This window comes from Oreochromis aureus, linkage group 3, assembly GCF_013358895.1.
Source record: "Oreochromis aureus strain Israel breed Guangdong linkage group 3, ZZ_aureus, whole genome shotgun sequence".
NCBI classification, from domain to species: Eukaryota; Metazoa; Chordata; class Actinopteri; order Cichliformes; family Cichlidae; genus Oreochromis; species Oreochromis aureus.
Genome location: NC_052944.1, coordinates 18,323,942 through 18,341,386, shown reverse-complemented (window position 1 = coordinate 18,341,386; position 17,445 = coordinate 18,323,942). Strand labels below are relative to the sequence as shown.

The 17,445-nt window shown below is 43.0% G+C and overlaps 1 protein-coding gene across 9 annotated transcripts in view; it reads right to left on the bottom strand.

Annotated features, from left to right (window-relative positions):
* Positions 1-17,445, bottom strand: part of LOC116333174 (adhesion G protein-coupled receptor L3-like) — a 260,507-nt gene that overhangs the window by 233,298 nt on the left and 9,764 nt on the right. The gene's annotated exons all lie outside the window — the stretch shown is intronic.

Below are 17,445 nucleotides of genomic sequence, written 5' to 3'. Positions count from 1 at the left end.
TGCAACACACCGACTCTCGCTGTATTCTCTCCAAGCGGGCGACAGGGGACGTAATTAAAAGGCAGGAACCTTTAACGTGTGCCAACATGAAGAGGCATCTGCACGTCTACTCTATGACACAGATTTACTTAAAAAAAAACAAAAATTTAAAAAAAAAGGAGTCCAAGCGTTACTTTCTCCAAGCCACATCACACAGACACTTTTTATTTTGCTCGCTTCTGGGTCGACCGTTATTAAGTGGCATCTTCATAAATTTTTCAGCTGCTTTCTGGTTCCCATACTGGTGCTACAGCCCGATTGCCGCTGTATGAAGTGCTATTCAGGTCACATCAGCTTTTAATGGCTGATTTATTAGGGCCCAACAGGAGCTTGAGGATGGGCTGCAGGACAAAGAGCCTGTTTTAAACTACATTAACACTCTGCAGTAAATATCCCATACAACATTAGCATTTTGATGGCAACCTCCCCCAGTCACCTTTCGCACTTTCCAGTTTTCCCCTCGCTATCCCACCCTGCCTCTTTAGCCATCGTATCAATCCATCTTTGGAGTGCTTTCTTTCAGAGATTTCTCGTCTCCCATCCTTAGCGTCGCCCCGTTCACTATATATATTTCAACTGAACGCATTCAATTTATATCTGTGCTGGCGTGACACCGGTGTGCGAGGGGTGAAGTGGTTAGGTTTAATTATAGACGTATTAATGAAGAGCATGCACACAGAGGTAAAATCAAATGGCATTCAGCGGTTCTGGGAAAGAGCAATTCTTCTTCGGCATCCCTGCTGAAACACACGACGAGCTGTTCTCTTTGTTATTGTGACGCAAAACAATCATTACATGATTTATAATTAAATCTCACATGCAATCATAAAACTGATGAGCACCAAAGCTTTTGTAATTGAGGTGTCTATGGCACTGGATGGTCTTGAATAATAAGCTAAAAGCAAAAAAGAGAAAAAGGATTAATCGGTAGCACTGTGTTTACTATGCAAATTAGGTAGATTTTCCTTTTGACTTAATTAAAACAACCTTTTTTTCTTTTCTTTTTTTCCCTCTCACCTATTTGGGTTGTCCGCCTTGTGTCCACATCTCTTTTAAAAGCACCGGCTGTTGATTTAAAATGAATACACATACAGAGACACTGGGAAAACGAGAGTCTAAAATTTGTGCATGTGTGCCAATGATAAAAAAAACGTACTTAGTGAAATGATTTCTTTACTTTTGTCAAATTGTGCAAAGATGTTTGCAAATGAAAAGAAAACGAATGGCTCTCAATTATATTGCCAAATTTCTAAATATTATCTAGGCACAATGGCCAACCGGTCTTGGCTTTCGAACAAGTGCCGGGGACGTGCTTCATCAAATCTGCTGTTCATTATGTTTGATCAAATTTGAGACTTTGGCAGAGAAAGCAGATGCGATAGGTCAATTTAGCTGAACCGCTGAAACTAGTTTGGTCAACAGAGCATCTGCCAGTCATTTAGCAGGCCTGCAAGTGTTTGGAAAGGAGCATGGTCGCACCATATTGCAACAATCCTAACCACATACTGCTGCACAAAAAGGAGAAATCAATTGCACCGAGAACAGAAAGCAAAAATTATGTTCTGGGCGGTATAATAGGCTATGGTAGGCTTTCGTTGTGTGCTTTCACTTCTTTTTCTGATCAAACCTAATTAACAGTAATTACAGCAACTGGACAAAGCTTTAATTTTACACATTTACCTCTTATAAACTCCTTGCTGCTCTCCTTGGTCTTTCGCACTCAGCAGAAACGCTATCAGAGCCAAATTTACTGCTCTCGTCCAATCATTAGTGTTAAAGTACTGGCAGTAGTTGGGAGGTGAGATTCCAACACATCATCAGTGAGTTCTGGACAGAGAAATATACATCCATAAGGCTGAAAGACCGACGCATTATCTGGAAAATCATCTCATTTCCCTGCTGGAGACAGACACTACTGTACCAGTGTTGCATAATCATATACATTTTTTAACCGCAAACAATTATGCCACCTTGTGCATATGTTAGCTGCAACTTTAAAGATGTGTTAGGTTGTTGTGTGGAAGGATTGCATTCAATGAGCAGCCTAGCAAAACATAAGAAAGTGTAAATGTAAGAGGATCTTACATTTACACTAGTGCTGTGAGATACAACAGATTTGGTATCGATCCGATACAAAGTAAATACAGGGCCAAAATTACCGATACTAATACCGATACCGATACCAAGTAATTACAGAGCCAAAATTACCGATACCAAGTAAATATAGGGTCAATATTACCGATACTAATACCGATACCACGAGTTTTAACCTAAAAAGGCAGCTCATGTAGAGGAGAGAAATGTGTCATTTATACCTCTAAACACACTTTAATGACCACTAAATCAGTGTGATTTGTACTTTCCACAATATCTTGTCAACGCAACAAAACATAATGCCTTTCGGCTTTTCATGTATTTTTGAACCTGGGTTATTTGTCCTGGAATGTGTATTGGCTATAAATAAAACAGACTTGACAGTCAACACAAAACGGTTCAGACAGTTTTCATAATGCGCGATTTCCCAAAAAAATCACGAGTTCAATGGGCTGCATTCTAGAAACAAAGTATCGATCGGATCGCACTGGTATTGATCCAAAACCAATACCAGAGCTGGTGTCTGGTTTTGAGCCACCCTCTAATTTTGAGTAAAATGCATCTTTCTTTCTTTCTTTCTTTCTTTTTTTTTTTTTTTTTTTAGAAAACTGCACATCTGAGTAAAATGCATGTGAAATATATACAATTAAAGGTGTCTTTATTTGCATAATTAATCATCAAGAGAAATGTGATTGGTATCCATTCAAGCTTATACCAATCACGTAAACTTCATTTGAACAGTCTGCAATAAATTCAACGATTTACACTGTACTCATGTAACAAAATTACATGGAAAATTTAAACACAATCAAATTACTTAAAATATGCAAAAACAGCTTTTTGATTTCATCCTTTTATTTACAGGTTGAGCTACATTTACTGCAGGCACTGCAACTTTACTCACTGATTATTTTCATTTTGATTTTATTGCAACTATTGTAAGAGCCTCAATTAAAGTGGGGTTTGTAAGGTAAAGCTGGAAATATGCTTATTTCTGTCAGAAATCATGTGCAGAAACAGTCGTTTCAGAGAGATACTCAAAGTAGTAACCTGCTGGTTACTAATCAGCTGCTCTAATCTCTGATCTTTGTCTCCCTAAACCAGCCCTGAACCTGCCCCATAGTGTGTAAATCCTTGCAGTGGGATGCATTTAAGGGAAGAATTTCTCATTCTAAAAAGTGTAGTTTTGTTACTTATAGGTATAATTGTTACTTTTCGGTAAAATAACCCATCCGTGATTTAAAAAGCATCCCAACTTTAACTGGAAGTAAGCAAGACGTGAACATAGCAAGTTTAATCAAAAGGCTTGGCATTCTTGCATGCACAGAAAAAACGCTTTAGTGGGACGCCTCTGCATACTTGCATTTTAGAGTTTTGCATTAAAACATCCGAGTAAAGGCTGGTATTTCAAATAACGGCAAGTAGAGAAAAGGCTTGCACGTTAAGTGAAAGCCTGCTGAGATACCATTGTGAGACAAAACTGAGACTTGGATTAATTTTACATCCTGTTATTAACTTTTCACCGGCTGCTAAGGATATGCCACCAGTTAGAGCAGGAGGCACCGGGAAAGCAAAGTGAAAGATTTTTGTTGAAGTGCCAAGAAAGCTAGCCAGGCTCACTGGATATCCACAAGTGCATGATTGCCAATTGGTGAAACGCATGAGCGCAAAAGGAGGCACTGTACAGTATGTGGCAACTCCACTGCATTAAGACAGAAAACTGCTTCTTTTCTCTGTTACATTATCTACTGTAGCCTGTTTCTTTTTTTTCCTTTCAGTCCCCTTGGCAAAAGGAGTGCTTTCCAAATTACAAAGTGATGAAACACAGCATGACTATCCAGCTTTCGCTGCCATGAACTTAAACCTGAATTTGATTTCACACCCCGAAAGTGATTCATTGTGGTACAGTGTGCTGAATATCACTGCTGAGTGTGGTTGTAGAGCAGCAGGCCATATTTCTGACCACGCCTGACAGTAATATTGGGTGTAACCGTGCTTTTTTTTCTGTGTAAGATTTACGGTTACACCGTGGTTTGTAATGTTAATTTTAACAAAACTAAAGAAGGAAGTGCAAGCTATCCCGGCCTTATGACACTCTAGTGTATGGCAGCAGCATTTTTCCTCACGTTCGTGAGTGTGCATTTGAGCCTGGTGGCAGCTGTCTAGCTTTTCCTTCAAAGGACGAGTAAACGAGCTGACCTCCCGGCCTTAATTATCCTACAAAGTCTCTGTTGATAACAGCAAAGTGAATTAATCACAGAGCACAGAGCTGGCTATTGCTGATTTAGTTTAGTATTTATGTATACAGTATAAGTAAGTATGTAGAACACTTTAATCTGAACAAGCAATTACACACCTACACAAAAGCATACAAAACAACTGCTAGCTTAATGTTGTTCCTGCCCAGATAAACCATTCAGCCCGAGTGTGTTGTTTCCAACTACCTAGAGCTAAAAATAAGAGGAGAGAAAGCAACACAAGCGGCACAAGACAAAGTAGATTTAGCCACAGCCGTCTCACCGACTACATCAGTGTGCTTTAACAGGACAAATCCCAGAATTTTGGAGGCAGCAAGCGATGCTTGAACAGCTACTGTGTGAGCACCGTTAAGAAAAAGTGCCTACTTTACCTGCTTGTGGTGCAAGACAATAAGATTCACTATATAAATGGTCCTGTATTACAGAATGTAAATACGTCAATGTAGTGAATGTAGTGGGGTTTATATTAAAAGGAAAACTGCCTTTGCAGTGGCGTTCCTTTCTATGGATTGCTTCTCTGCTGTCTTTGCTATAGCTCCTGGTTACCTGAGCCTTCATACTGTCTTAACATAGACAACAAATCACTTTGAAGAAAAGTTGTCCATTACAGATACTCCTTTATCATCACGCATCAAAACAACCCCCTATCAGGACACGGCGTCCCAATATGAGACGGCAAGCGGACGCAGGCGGCCGCTGTATGACTGATCCGAGTCGACAGCCTGTGGTGTGTCTTTATAAAAGCATTTATTGAAGCACAACGCCACGGCCTGCCGAAAGCTCATCAAAGAGTGGCTTATTTTATCAGCCAAGTGGAAAATGTGCTGAGAGAGAGAGAGAGAGGGGGAGAGAGGCAATAGTGAGGAAGTCAGCGAGAGTAACTAAGCTATTGTGCCCATCGCTGACCCAAACACCCGCATTACAGTAGTCACGGCGGCTCGCCACAAAAGCTCTAATCGGCAGAGCAGGCCTCTAAATTAAATGACCCTGTAGTTGTGACACTGTAACTGACAAGCCGGCCCGTGCACGCCGGGGCCAAAGGCAAAGGAGATATGGCTAATGAACAGAAAATGTATTGAAATGGCGGCATCTTTTACAAGCCCAGACAGCCTTAAGTAACCTACATACTCCTCTGTGAAGTATGTAATACGCACTGCTGGTACTTATTCGCCTACTTGCAGCTATTTCATAGATTATACGGACTTTAAAATGAGCTGCTCTTGGAGACAGAAATAACCAGGCTTCATAAAGATTCCATTTGCACCCTCAGGTAAACTGCACTTCGAGTATAACGTGCCATGACTCTCACCAAATGTAACTATTGCGGCTCCGTGAGGAGGAAGCTTCACATAACCGATCGGCCATCGCATTAAAACCACGGACAGGCAATGTGAGTGGTTTTGCTGATCTCACTGCACTGCAATATTCAGCCGGGAAACCTAGCATTCATGCAAACTGCACTCCCCAACAGCAGCAGCCTCCCTCCCTGCAAGGCAATGCTACAAACAAACCCAGGAACACCACAAATCGGAGTGTAGGGTGTGCCGAATGAACCTGATCCATGGGCGGAGCTGAAAGACCAACGGAGACCCCCATATCATCCAGATGATTTTGAAGTGCTTAAATCTCACTGATACAATTAACAAGTCAAACTGCAAAATAAAAACAAACTCCGTTCGTGAAATGCGATTTTAACGAATTACGCTGCACACCACGGTCACTTAAGAAATCACGGTGATTCAGAGCCTGCTCGTTCAGAGGGGAGGGAAAGCTCACCAACTGAAATCAATGGGCAGCATTTATAATGCATGGGCAGCATCTACACCCCCAAGGGTCACATTAAATTCAAGGGAAGCTGATAACAATTGACTGAGGTAGATGGCAACTGCAGGGAGATTATGTATAGTTACGTGTCTGCTTCCTCATTCTTGAGGCTCACTCTAATTCGCTACCTCTTCGCCTCTTGGTATCCGTGCTTTAGCTGCCGTAGATCCCCCACCCCACCCCACCTCACCCACTCCCCCGTTCTTTTCTTCTCACCTTTTCCTTTCTTTTTTTTTAAGCCCTCATCATTTCTATCATCTTCTTTATGCTTTCCCTCTAGCTCCCATTTCTCTCTCACACCGCTCTGGCATACAAATGAGAAGAGATGATGAGGGATGTACAGCATTGAGCACTACAGTGCATCCCCACAAGACTTTCTCATACACTGGCCCTAATTGGCCTTAATTGGAGAGGGACGAACACTGGGATACGAGTCTGTAGGTTAGTCTGCGCCGCATGCATGCGTACTCTTGTTTGCGAGCTTTTGTCTGTGGACATATTTATTAAAAAACGGGGAGAAAAAAAAGAAAAGCACAAACAAAACAAGTCGATGAACACATAGCCTCGAGTATAAAGCATTCAGCTAAAGTGGTACGCGGCACCTCGATTTTAAATTTTCATACGTGGGTGTATGCAGGCTCATGTGTTTGAATATTTATGTAAATATCATGTTTTTGTAGTCCTCGGGCCCTAGATTGCTTCTCAAGCCACAGCCAGATTTCTGTGTTATCACATGATCTCACCAACAAGCCAAGCTCAGAGAGGCTTCTCTAAAAAACAAACAAAAAAAAACAGCAGCCAACGCCAAACGTGCAAAAACCTATGGTCAAAAAATAAAGCTGTCAAAACACCACATTCACACAACAACCCCCTCTACTGAGGCCCTCAAAGCTGTTTACCTTGGTAGAGCAATATCATTATTACTATCACGCACGTCTTTATTTAGAATACATATATATTCCCACCACGATGACCAACCTTGCAACAGAACATAAAAGTCAATAGAGGGGAAAATTGTATGGGTAACACTAGTGGGACTTGACACCGTAGGTCCTTCACGAGGGTTCACGGCGCGCGCATCTACAATCGAGGCATTTAGCATTTTTCTTTGATGATAATGTCACACGCAGAGGCGCGTTTGTTCTGTGAAGGGCTACCGGCGCAAGGCCACGAAGAGAGAGTCAGAGAGGGAAGATGCAAATGAGACATCATAAAACAGAGGAGCGCGTTCGACGGATCAGGACACACACTTGGGTGCTTTTTCCCGCGTGTCAAGTCACGTAAAACCGTGACATTTTGGAACGATTTTAGATAAATTGGCCGGTTGTTGAGTCTACGAGAGGTCCTAAAATAAACCCAAGCAACCCCCCAAAAAAGTGAATGACAAATGGATCTGATTGAAAGCTTAAACCCTTACAAATACCTGTCAGCTTTCTCAGAGTTGTAATGACTCAGGGCCAATCGCTTAGATGCTAAACAGCAGAAAACTGTAAAAAATGACCCTTAAAATTTTCCAGAGCCACGAAGCTTATTTGTACTATCGAAAATAGCAGCTCCAAAATAATTAATCAAAACTAATTAATGAGTCATTTTCAAATTAGTTGCTTTTTAACTGGATAATCTTTTCTGAGCTAACGTTAACTACGGTATATGTATTTCCCTGTGAGAAAGGATACCGTGGCTATCCCCAAAGCAGGCCTCCTCTCCGCTTCAAGACCAAAAATCTGCAACTGATTGAACCCGTGGATCGAGTTACAGGTAGTTTACTCCTGAATCCCCCTTCCCACGTGCACCCCGACCAACCTTTCCTGCCCTTGCCGTCCCCATCCAGTCAAATATGGAACTTGACCCTTTCTGAATTCTGAAGCCGAGCTCCACACTGAATATAACTTTTGGCGTAGCGAGCGAGGCGTGTTTCCAATAATCTCCAACTCTTTAACGGTGTGTGTGTGTGTGTTGGGTGCTGCTCCACGTGAATGCATGCATGCTCTGTGTTTAGGCGAAATTCAATTGTGTGTGTCTCTGTGTATACACGCCCGCGTCTTTACATAGGTCCAAGTGATTATTTGTTCATGTATCACTGCTTTTCGGATGTGTGCGTGTGTGTGTGTGTGTGTTTCTACGGGTGTGCCAAGGTTCAGCGATCATGTGTGTGCTGGAAGGAGGGGGGGGATGTGGAGTGTCGCAGTACCCAAGGCGCCGAGGACATGGCTTGACAGGTGTGTGTGAAGGAACCTAGTGGTCTGCAGAACAGCAGCGGGCGGCAGCACAATGTGCCCATTCAGGCCTGGAAGGAGACAACCGAGATATCACAGGACCCCTGTGAGGTGGGGGTGGTCATCCGGGGGGCACGGCAACCTTTCACTCTGACTACAGAGAAAGACATAATGGCATCGCCGCAGTAATGGGCTGTGTGACCTCACGCTGGGGAGCTGTCTACTGATATGTGACAGATTGAGGTTGTCTACAGTTTCTGCGCTGATAACTTTGACTCTTCGAGCTAAAAACTGGGTTTAATGTGGACCAACAGGTCTTCCTGTGTGGATGACTAAAGCGGGCATGTGAGCCTTGTCTTTATTTATGTAACAATGTAGCCATCTAAAACAAAGGCTCAGGCTCCAAACTGCTCCAAAACTGGCTTTGGACAGGTTTTCTTCTCTTGGTTCTGTATGATGTCAGTGAGAGTGGATATTCCCGATATGGCCATCTCCCACAGCGGGTGTCCCACCTACCTGCTGTGCAAACCTTTTGATCAATTTGATGAACGTTAGATAAAAGGAGGGGGACGGGAGCTAAAACAGCTCCTTTTAGACAGTGGATGAACTGAGGCAGCGGTTCTACACCCTACAGGTGAGGCCCACAGGACAAACAGTCCTCACTCCTCCTCTGTGTGCACATGTAACCACAGTAATTGGACTCAGGTGAGGACCAAAATAACTGCACCGAGACCCTTCAGAGTAGGTGTGCGGTTCCACAAAGGTGTCACGTAAATAAGAAGCAACTCTATCAGAGTCCACAAATAAACATATTGAGGTGGAAATGAGCACAATAGCTGAGGAATTACCAAAGGAATACACAAAGTGCTTGTTTGTGCAGTTGCATTTCATGTTTTTCATGTTTCGTGATGTTCGTTGCACAGTCTCAGGTCACATGGGGAGCAGTCAGAAAGTCACAAGCAGATGGTTTAATCTGCACTGGGACTTTTATTTTGGAAGTTGCCTGTACTCTTTCTGCTTTTCCTTTGACTTCCTGCCCTCCTTGTTTGCTCTGTGGAACTTGACTTGGCTTCTGTCACACACACCTGCTCCTGGGATGGTTCTAACACAGACATTTACAGTCAGTGTATTGAGTGGGCACAGTTACCTCCAATACTCATGTCACAACTCAAACGCAACACTGAAGGCACCCAGTGAATTCCTTGGATCATACAGATCAGACTAAGATTTGTAACTTGAACTCGGAAGAGCGAATAAGTGCGCAGTTGTACACTTCATCATAATATAGCACAGTTTGATTTCCATTTCATCTATCCACAATACGCAGCAAAGCCTAAACTCCAACGTACACCATCAGTTACTCTCCAAAACACTTCAACAACTAATGTAAGTGCTTTGACTCATTTCCAGCTCAGCGTTTTCGCCTTATTTACAAGGAGGAACAAAGTGACAGCACAACGCACACCCGCGCGCACGCGTACACAGACAGATCAAAGCAACTCGCATGACAAACCACTGTGATACACAAGCTAATGGCAGGATGTGACAGAAATGGGCAACGCGCGGAAGAATCGCACGACAGTGTGGTCCATACGTCTTTAACGCACATCTGACAAGAGCTTTTAAAACGCTCGCACGCACGCGCGCGCACACAGACACAATGCCACCAGCACTGCTATCCATGCAGAAAATTGGACAGCCATCCTTCAGCTCCGACATAAATCTGTGGGGTGGCAAAACGCATCGGAGAGCAATATAGCATAGAACGAGTCTCTGCTGAATCCAAAAAAGTAATTGAATCGGGGATGAATATAGACGGGGTGGGATGAGAGTTGACGGAAAACACGTCTTTGGAATTTGATGCTCGGCAACACAACGTTTGCAGGGAAGATGCGGGAAGGTGCTGTGAAGGGATCAAACAGCAAATTATCACAGAGAACGGCGAAGTAACCAGCGAATTTGAAATGTTTTTGTTGTATGTGCTGTTTGTCCTTCGTGCAAAGCTAAAACCCCTCAACTCCCGGTAACGCGCCTCTTCTGTAAGATTTCCTCTGCTGCTCAAAATATCCACTATCAGCCGATAACCTTAACCTAGATACAGTGCTGCCACGTACTGAGCGGCAAAGGTCTCTTCCTCCGAGTCCCAAGGCTACCTGCCAGCTAAATCACATTTGTAGGGTCATATTAAACATGTAGCCCTGAGGGGAGAAAAAGCCCAGCAAATAATGATGGGCATTTTTCTATTACTGAACGCCTGCATTGCATTATTTCCATGCTTCTGTGGTACCATGTGGCGATGGACTGTTTTATCTTACTATATGGGCTGTAGAAACAGGTTTAATTCTTCTCCAGCACAGGAGGAGATAAGCTCCAAGTTTTCATCAGGCCACCTGCAAAGACCCAATGTGACTGGACTCAATGAAATGAAGAAAAAAAAAATCCAGTTGCTAGTCTGGGCAAGAAAAAAGTTTTAACTAGAAGACAGGGCAGCACCGATTCTCTACCTTACATGCATTTTCTCTACGGGGTATTGAACAAGACAAGGATAACCTTTACAATACAATCTAAAAGTGCCTTTAACCCCTCCTCCCCAAAACCCACCTGTAATGCCAGACTGTCACTGACAAGAAACAAGAAAATATCACGGAGCTGAGCAGCAATCTGTTCAATCGCAAACTGAAGACATACTGATGTAAAGGCTGATCTTTGATGCAGGTAGCATATGTGCCATATCTACCTGCTTTAGGTAAATGCAAAAAAAGCAAACACTGCATCTTGTTTAGCCAAATATCTTCAGTGTACAACGAAGTGTTTGCCGTTTGCTTGGTGGATGGCTTTGCTGGATATCTGACTTTAACATTTCACCTCCAGCCACAGACCTGCAATTTCCCTTTCATTAACCGTAATCCTTCTTAAACTACGACCATGTGTTTTAATTTTCTTGCCCCAAAAGCATTCCGACATAACCAGGTACTCATTTACTATAACTACGAAATATGCAATATCTGCCAGGTGCAAAGTTAGCCAAAATAAATTACTGAAAATTTTAATGAAAATACTTAAAAAAAAAAAGATGTTAAAAAAAGCACCAGTTCCAGAGTTTCATGAGTTCTTCCAATGTGTTTCCATTTTAAATTAGTACATTTTACTTTTTTATTTATTATTATAATGTGATAATAATTGTACAATGAAGTGAATATGGAATAGTGACAAGTATGGTGTTAAGATTAGTTTTCTATATCTATATGTTTACAACTAATGCCAATATTTAATAAGTTAAAAATCAGATATATTGGACTATATATACCTATACGTCAACTTGTGCTTCTGGCGTTACAAACACATGTCGCCAACATACTCGTAAAATGATTGAAGGGTGTTTCTTCTATTGCTTTTTTAATTTTTAAATTGATTAATACTGATATATTGGCAAATAGCTAAAATCAGCAGATAATATGGGTCAGGGCCTAGTTCTGCTGTAACACTGCACTTCTTAGTATATTTACCCTGCTAACTCCTAACTACAGAGTTTTCGTGATGGCCGATTAATTTTCCATGGAATTCACAGCAAGTGAGTGGTTGGCATTAAGTGCCCTAAATATGAAGTCTGCCCAGCCAGCACTCTTGCCTAAAATATGTCTGAGACGGACTAGCTGCTGGTCCGTGCTAAATTTAATAAAAGATGATGGGAAAAGGCTTGTTCCCCATTATTGTAACCCAGGGAAAAGTCGGAGTAAGTTTCCTAAGTAAAGTGCTACCTCTGACCTCTTCTTTGACCTTGTTTTACCTGTAATGGTTTGACAGGCTGTTTTTATTAAGTCCTCCAGGAATCGGGTTTGTGGACCAGACGACATTTTAACTGGGCGTGATAACTTGTTCCATCCACGCAGCTGAGGTAACAGGATAGCGAGACACCAAATGGCAAAGCTCTCCACAGGTCTCAGAAACTGTTGACTGTCAGCGTCTTTCTCGGTTTCAGTTACATGGGTTACGCACAGGTCGAGAATGAGATTTTAAAACAAGGCTTGTAGGTCGTAAGATTGGTTCAGCATGTTTTGAATTCCATTAAAATTGTATATGAAAACAAACTGCCGGTGCATGGTAACAGACACAACGAGACAGATGGCTGCCAGAGTGGGGTTTCTTATGCATGACGAATTGCCGCATCTGTTGGTGTGACTGTGCGAAGCTCGCGGTCGGGAAAAGTTCTCAAGAAAACATGAGGAAGCGTCATCTGAAAACAGGCAAACAAAAGATACACTTGTCGTCTGATTCCGACGTAAAAGAGTCGTGTACCGCAGCCGAGTCGGACAGGACTCCTACGAGAACCCGAGGGCGCTCAAGGTGGCAGTAACTCTCCGGATACCCAGGTGAGATCACCAGACGTTGTGTCTGAAATGGGCACAAATCCTCGGGGTAAACATGCAGAAAGAACTTGAGGGATCCATCCACAAGCTTTGTCACACGTTGTCATCCAAGTTACAAAAATCCCCATGAACGGTTGGCCAAACTTTGTCAGATGTCAAAACAGATCACAAAAATCATCAAAACCCTATCGAGATAAAGTGCTCAGGTGGCATCTTTCCAGACCTGAGTTCCTTTTCAATTCAGTAGTATTTCCTAATTGGATAAAAAGCATTGTCTGATGTGCATGCTCTTATTGTATTAAAAAAGAAGAAGAAGCAGGAAAGTCATACACGAAGCCCACCTTGTTTGTCTGCAGTGCAGCGATAGCGAAGGTTACAATTGTCTCTGCCTCTCTCAGAGGCGTCTGGAGATGCAGGGAAAAAAATCGATGCACAAAAAGCACTTCATTCCAACTCAGTTTCAACCTTTACTGCCAGTATAATTAAAAGTGGCTTCTATGGACTTTCCAATCCAAATTTCTCCATCAGCTGGATGCATCCTGCTCCAAGTCATCAGCACTAAATTCAAGGGGGGAAAGGCTTCCCACAGGAATGTCATGGCATCACGTATGAAGGACTCATCATTATTGAAGGTTGGTTATCGGCCAGCTGTTTGGTGACTGGATGTGTACAACAGCACCAAGAAACGGAAAAAGTGGTCGAGACACTGAAGATATTAGGTGCTTCATTTTAACTCCTGTATTGTCACAACAACAGGAAACTGTGACCCCAGAAAGCAATGGGAAAACCCACAAAACCTTGTTTGTCGTGTTTAATTCCTACCGAAGCGACAGGAAAAGTGTGAAGCTATTTTTTTTTTTTTATTTACACGCGGCGTCCAACACTGATAACACCAGCTGAGAGACAGAAATTACCAAATTACCTGTGTGTCATGGCTGCATCCAAGCTGCTGGACCAATTATTTCTGCACTGCTGCAATTGCAAAGGCCTCTCCAGCTGTGTTTGACACAAAGCTGGCTTAGGGAGGCTTACTACTGACCAAAAACATAAACAAGATTACAGGAGCCTAACCTTTCAGAGCGCTCATGAGTGACAGCACAACTCACGCTAAATGGACCTTTGGTTTGGAGCTGTCAAAAGGGGCTGATTGTCTCTTCAAGACGAGACAAAAACGCTTCGGGATTGTACAGTCGGGCAACGGCAGAACAAGGTGATCCTTGTTGTCCATACCGATCGATGATGGCTTGTTCATTAGCGGAAACTGCACAGCACACAGAAATATTAGAAAAAGACAACAGCAGGTGCAATAAAACAGGATTACAGACGACTGCCGAGCTCCAGCATTCCACTGATTACTTCCAAACTAATAACTACTACCTTATTAATCATTAAGGGCAAAAAGAATTCCACAAAGGGTTGACCTACATTGACCCGAGTTAACTCAGTTGTCTGCAGTTTCACAATTTCCCCAAGCAGGACTAGCATGCTTACTGTGTTAAGCTATTTGCTCCATGTCAACCTGACTTTTAGCTGCATTTATTATGTATGAGAGGGTTAAAAGGGGTCCATGAGAAGATTATAAAAGCTTAACATTTTGATGAGATTAATCTAGCTATCAATCTTTGCATGCACAGGGTAGTGAACCAATTATGATGTGGAAGTCAGTGAACAAATAACGTTTCTATCTTTGCATGGCTGTATGTTCTGAATAGCTTCAAACGCATTAATTGGAGGGAGCATTATTCCTCTGCCATCCACCCTTAAGAAAAATTTATATCATAAGCATGTCAAGTGCTCTTGCGAGGAACAGAGAAGTGGGGGGCTTGGGGAAGGGAAGGCACACTGTCAGAAGATAGAGAATCACTGTGGAGAGCAGGAAGGGGAGTGGATGTCATTTGCCTGGAGAGGCCGATCTGACATCTCAACTCCCACTGTCTGTCAGTCTGCCTTCCCCGTGATGTATGGATGTTATATGGCACCGCTCACCCAGCAGAACCAGTCAATACTACCACGCCGAGGAATGTTGGAGCATGAGACAATGGGAGCCTGTGACCCTTGTTATGGAATGACAAAACTCCGAGAGGGTGGGGCGGGGGGGCTGAAGCGATCTGGGCTTACGAAGAGGAGGGGAGGGAGGCTGTTTCATCATTCAATATCACATAGTCTGCAGTCCTGTGGTGGCATTTGAAAAATTGCACACTGGAAAACAACTAAACAAAAACGGCTTTATGGATGCCATCTGTGGCTGCATTTAGGTTGGTTTACTGGCAATAATCCAATGTGCATTTTAAATACAAAAATAATACAAATCAAACATTGTCGGATAAAGAGAAAGAGGGGGGGGGACCCAACCCTACTGGGCTTATTTTCTTTATTGCTTCTAGTATTTGTGTCTCCAACCAGCCTCCATCAGGACAGAATCAGGCTTTCAATATACTGCATTAAGAAGTATTACAAAGAGACTGGAAACAACATCGTTTACATTCATCTGTGTGCACAATCTGAAGTACTACATCTGAAATAAGAACTTAATTAAGAAGGAAAACATTTTTGCTCTGCGTTTTTACCCCTATCGCAGCTTTAAAGTCACATTTCTGCTTGCAGTCGTTAGGCGAAATGCTCAAAATTACCAAAAGAGACACAAAGTGTCGATTTCTCAACTGATCGCACACATCGCCTAGGACCCCCGAGGTGTGTTTGCCCGTAACCGAAGAGAGGGGTGAAAAATTCTGCACGCCACATAAAACGCCCGATCTGGCCCTCGAACCGAGGTGAGGTCTCTGCGCATGCAGGCGACAGGCAAAAGACCCCCGTTTCTCCAGCTCGTAGCCCACGGGGGGCTCCGTTCCTGCCTGCACGCCAGTGCCGTTATCTGCTGCTTATTATTTGGCTGAATGAGCCGGAGCGGGGCTCATGGGGCTCGCTTCTGACATAATGACTGATTACAGTCTTGTGGCTCCCTTCTAAGAAATCCCACTGTTGCCACCATTGCGCCAAGGCAGCTCAACATCACACAGGCGAGACCAATGTACAAGTGGAATCAGAAGAGGAGGGGGTGGCTGTTTTTTTTACAGTGACAGCATAACTGTTACCCAGTCACTGAGCTGTCATGACTGACAGAGACCCCGGTGGACACCTGGGTCATCAACCTACTTGTCATCAGGTGTCTTGTTAACAAGCACCTCTTGAAATAATAACCAGACTGCAAAGATGGAAAAAAAAGCGACTAAATAATATTCTGCATTTTTTAATTGGACCTCGAATAGTAAGGCTACATTTGCTCTTCTCCTTCCTGCAGGGATGTGATACATACTAATGCCTACCGACATTAAGCCCATAACATGAGCCCGTGCTATGTCTGGAATGAACCATCCGCAAAGCACAAAACCTTTTATTTCCGAAGGCACAATGCAGTCTCACTTGTGAATATGAAATACAGATGCCTGTGTGACAGGAAGTCGGAAAACAACACAGAACAGGCGCTGTCAATAGCTACCGTTTCCAAACAAGAGAAGTCACGCTGTCAGCACTTTTCAAACGCCAGCTTTCAGGCAGTCAATTAGGTTCAAGGTGAGACAAAAATGTGTTGTCATTTAAACGGTTTTGCTCCATTGGGGTGGTGCATCAATTCAGTCATCTCCATTCCAGAGGTGACAAAGGGCTGGCAGGGAAGTTTATATTTGCCAGTAGATACACAGTTCTGCTGTCATTACACCAACCTGAGATGAAGCGGGGATTTGCAGGTGCGCACATTTAAAATGCGCCGTTCCCCGCGAGCACAGCTTCATAAAGACGGGAATAAAAAACAAAAAACAAAAAAAAGGGGGGCTACCGCCGAGGAAGCTACTGGCTGAGGCGCAGTGCCGGCCCCCCTCCTACTCCCACACTCCTAAACCCAATCCCGTGCCATCGATTAGGAAAAATCAATTTAAGTCACAAGCTCAGAGAGGAGACGCTAAAATGCTGCAATACATTTTGAAGTTGCAAATGGAATGAGGTTTTGATGAACTCGACGAATTCACCTTGGTTTAATAAATGACAAATATGCCCTCTCTTAATTAAGAAAAAGAGAAAACGACCCTCGCGCGATAGAAGCATAAATCTTTCAGCGTGGAGCTATCCACGTGTATGAAAACACTTTAATTATCTGCCTTCAAAGAAAAAAAAGCGTCTGCTCTCTGGAAATCTTATCAGGTATGAATGGAGAAATGGTATTTTAATTTAAAAACATTAAGCGGGATATTGTAATGCACATTTCTGCGAGGCATTCATGTTTTGTGTTCGATTACAAGCTCTTTTGAACTGAAAGTATGTCAGAAAAAATGTTATAATGGATTTTTTTTTTAACCCCACGGATAACAGCGAAACACTATTAACATTTATGTTTTTCAGTGTGCTCGGATCTTTTCAAAGATGTTGAACCGAAGCGTGGATAGATACCTGAACCGGCATACTAGCCTTGAGCCCGAGGACCCGAGGGTCGGAGGGTTCGTCTGTGCCAGGCGCGCAGGCGATTCAGCGCCTCACAACAAAGAAGCTCAAAACAGCTACAAACAGAGAGCTTAAGGAGACGAAACAACCCAAACTCGACATCGTTTAAATGGCACGTGTACACGTCTGTGCCCAGAGGTCCCAATTACTTGTGGT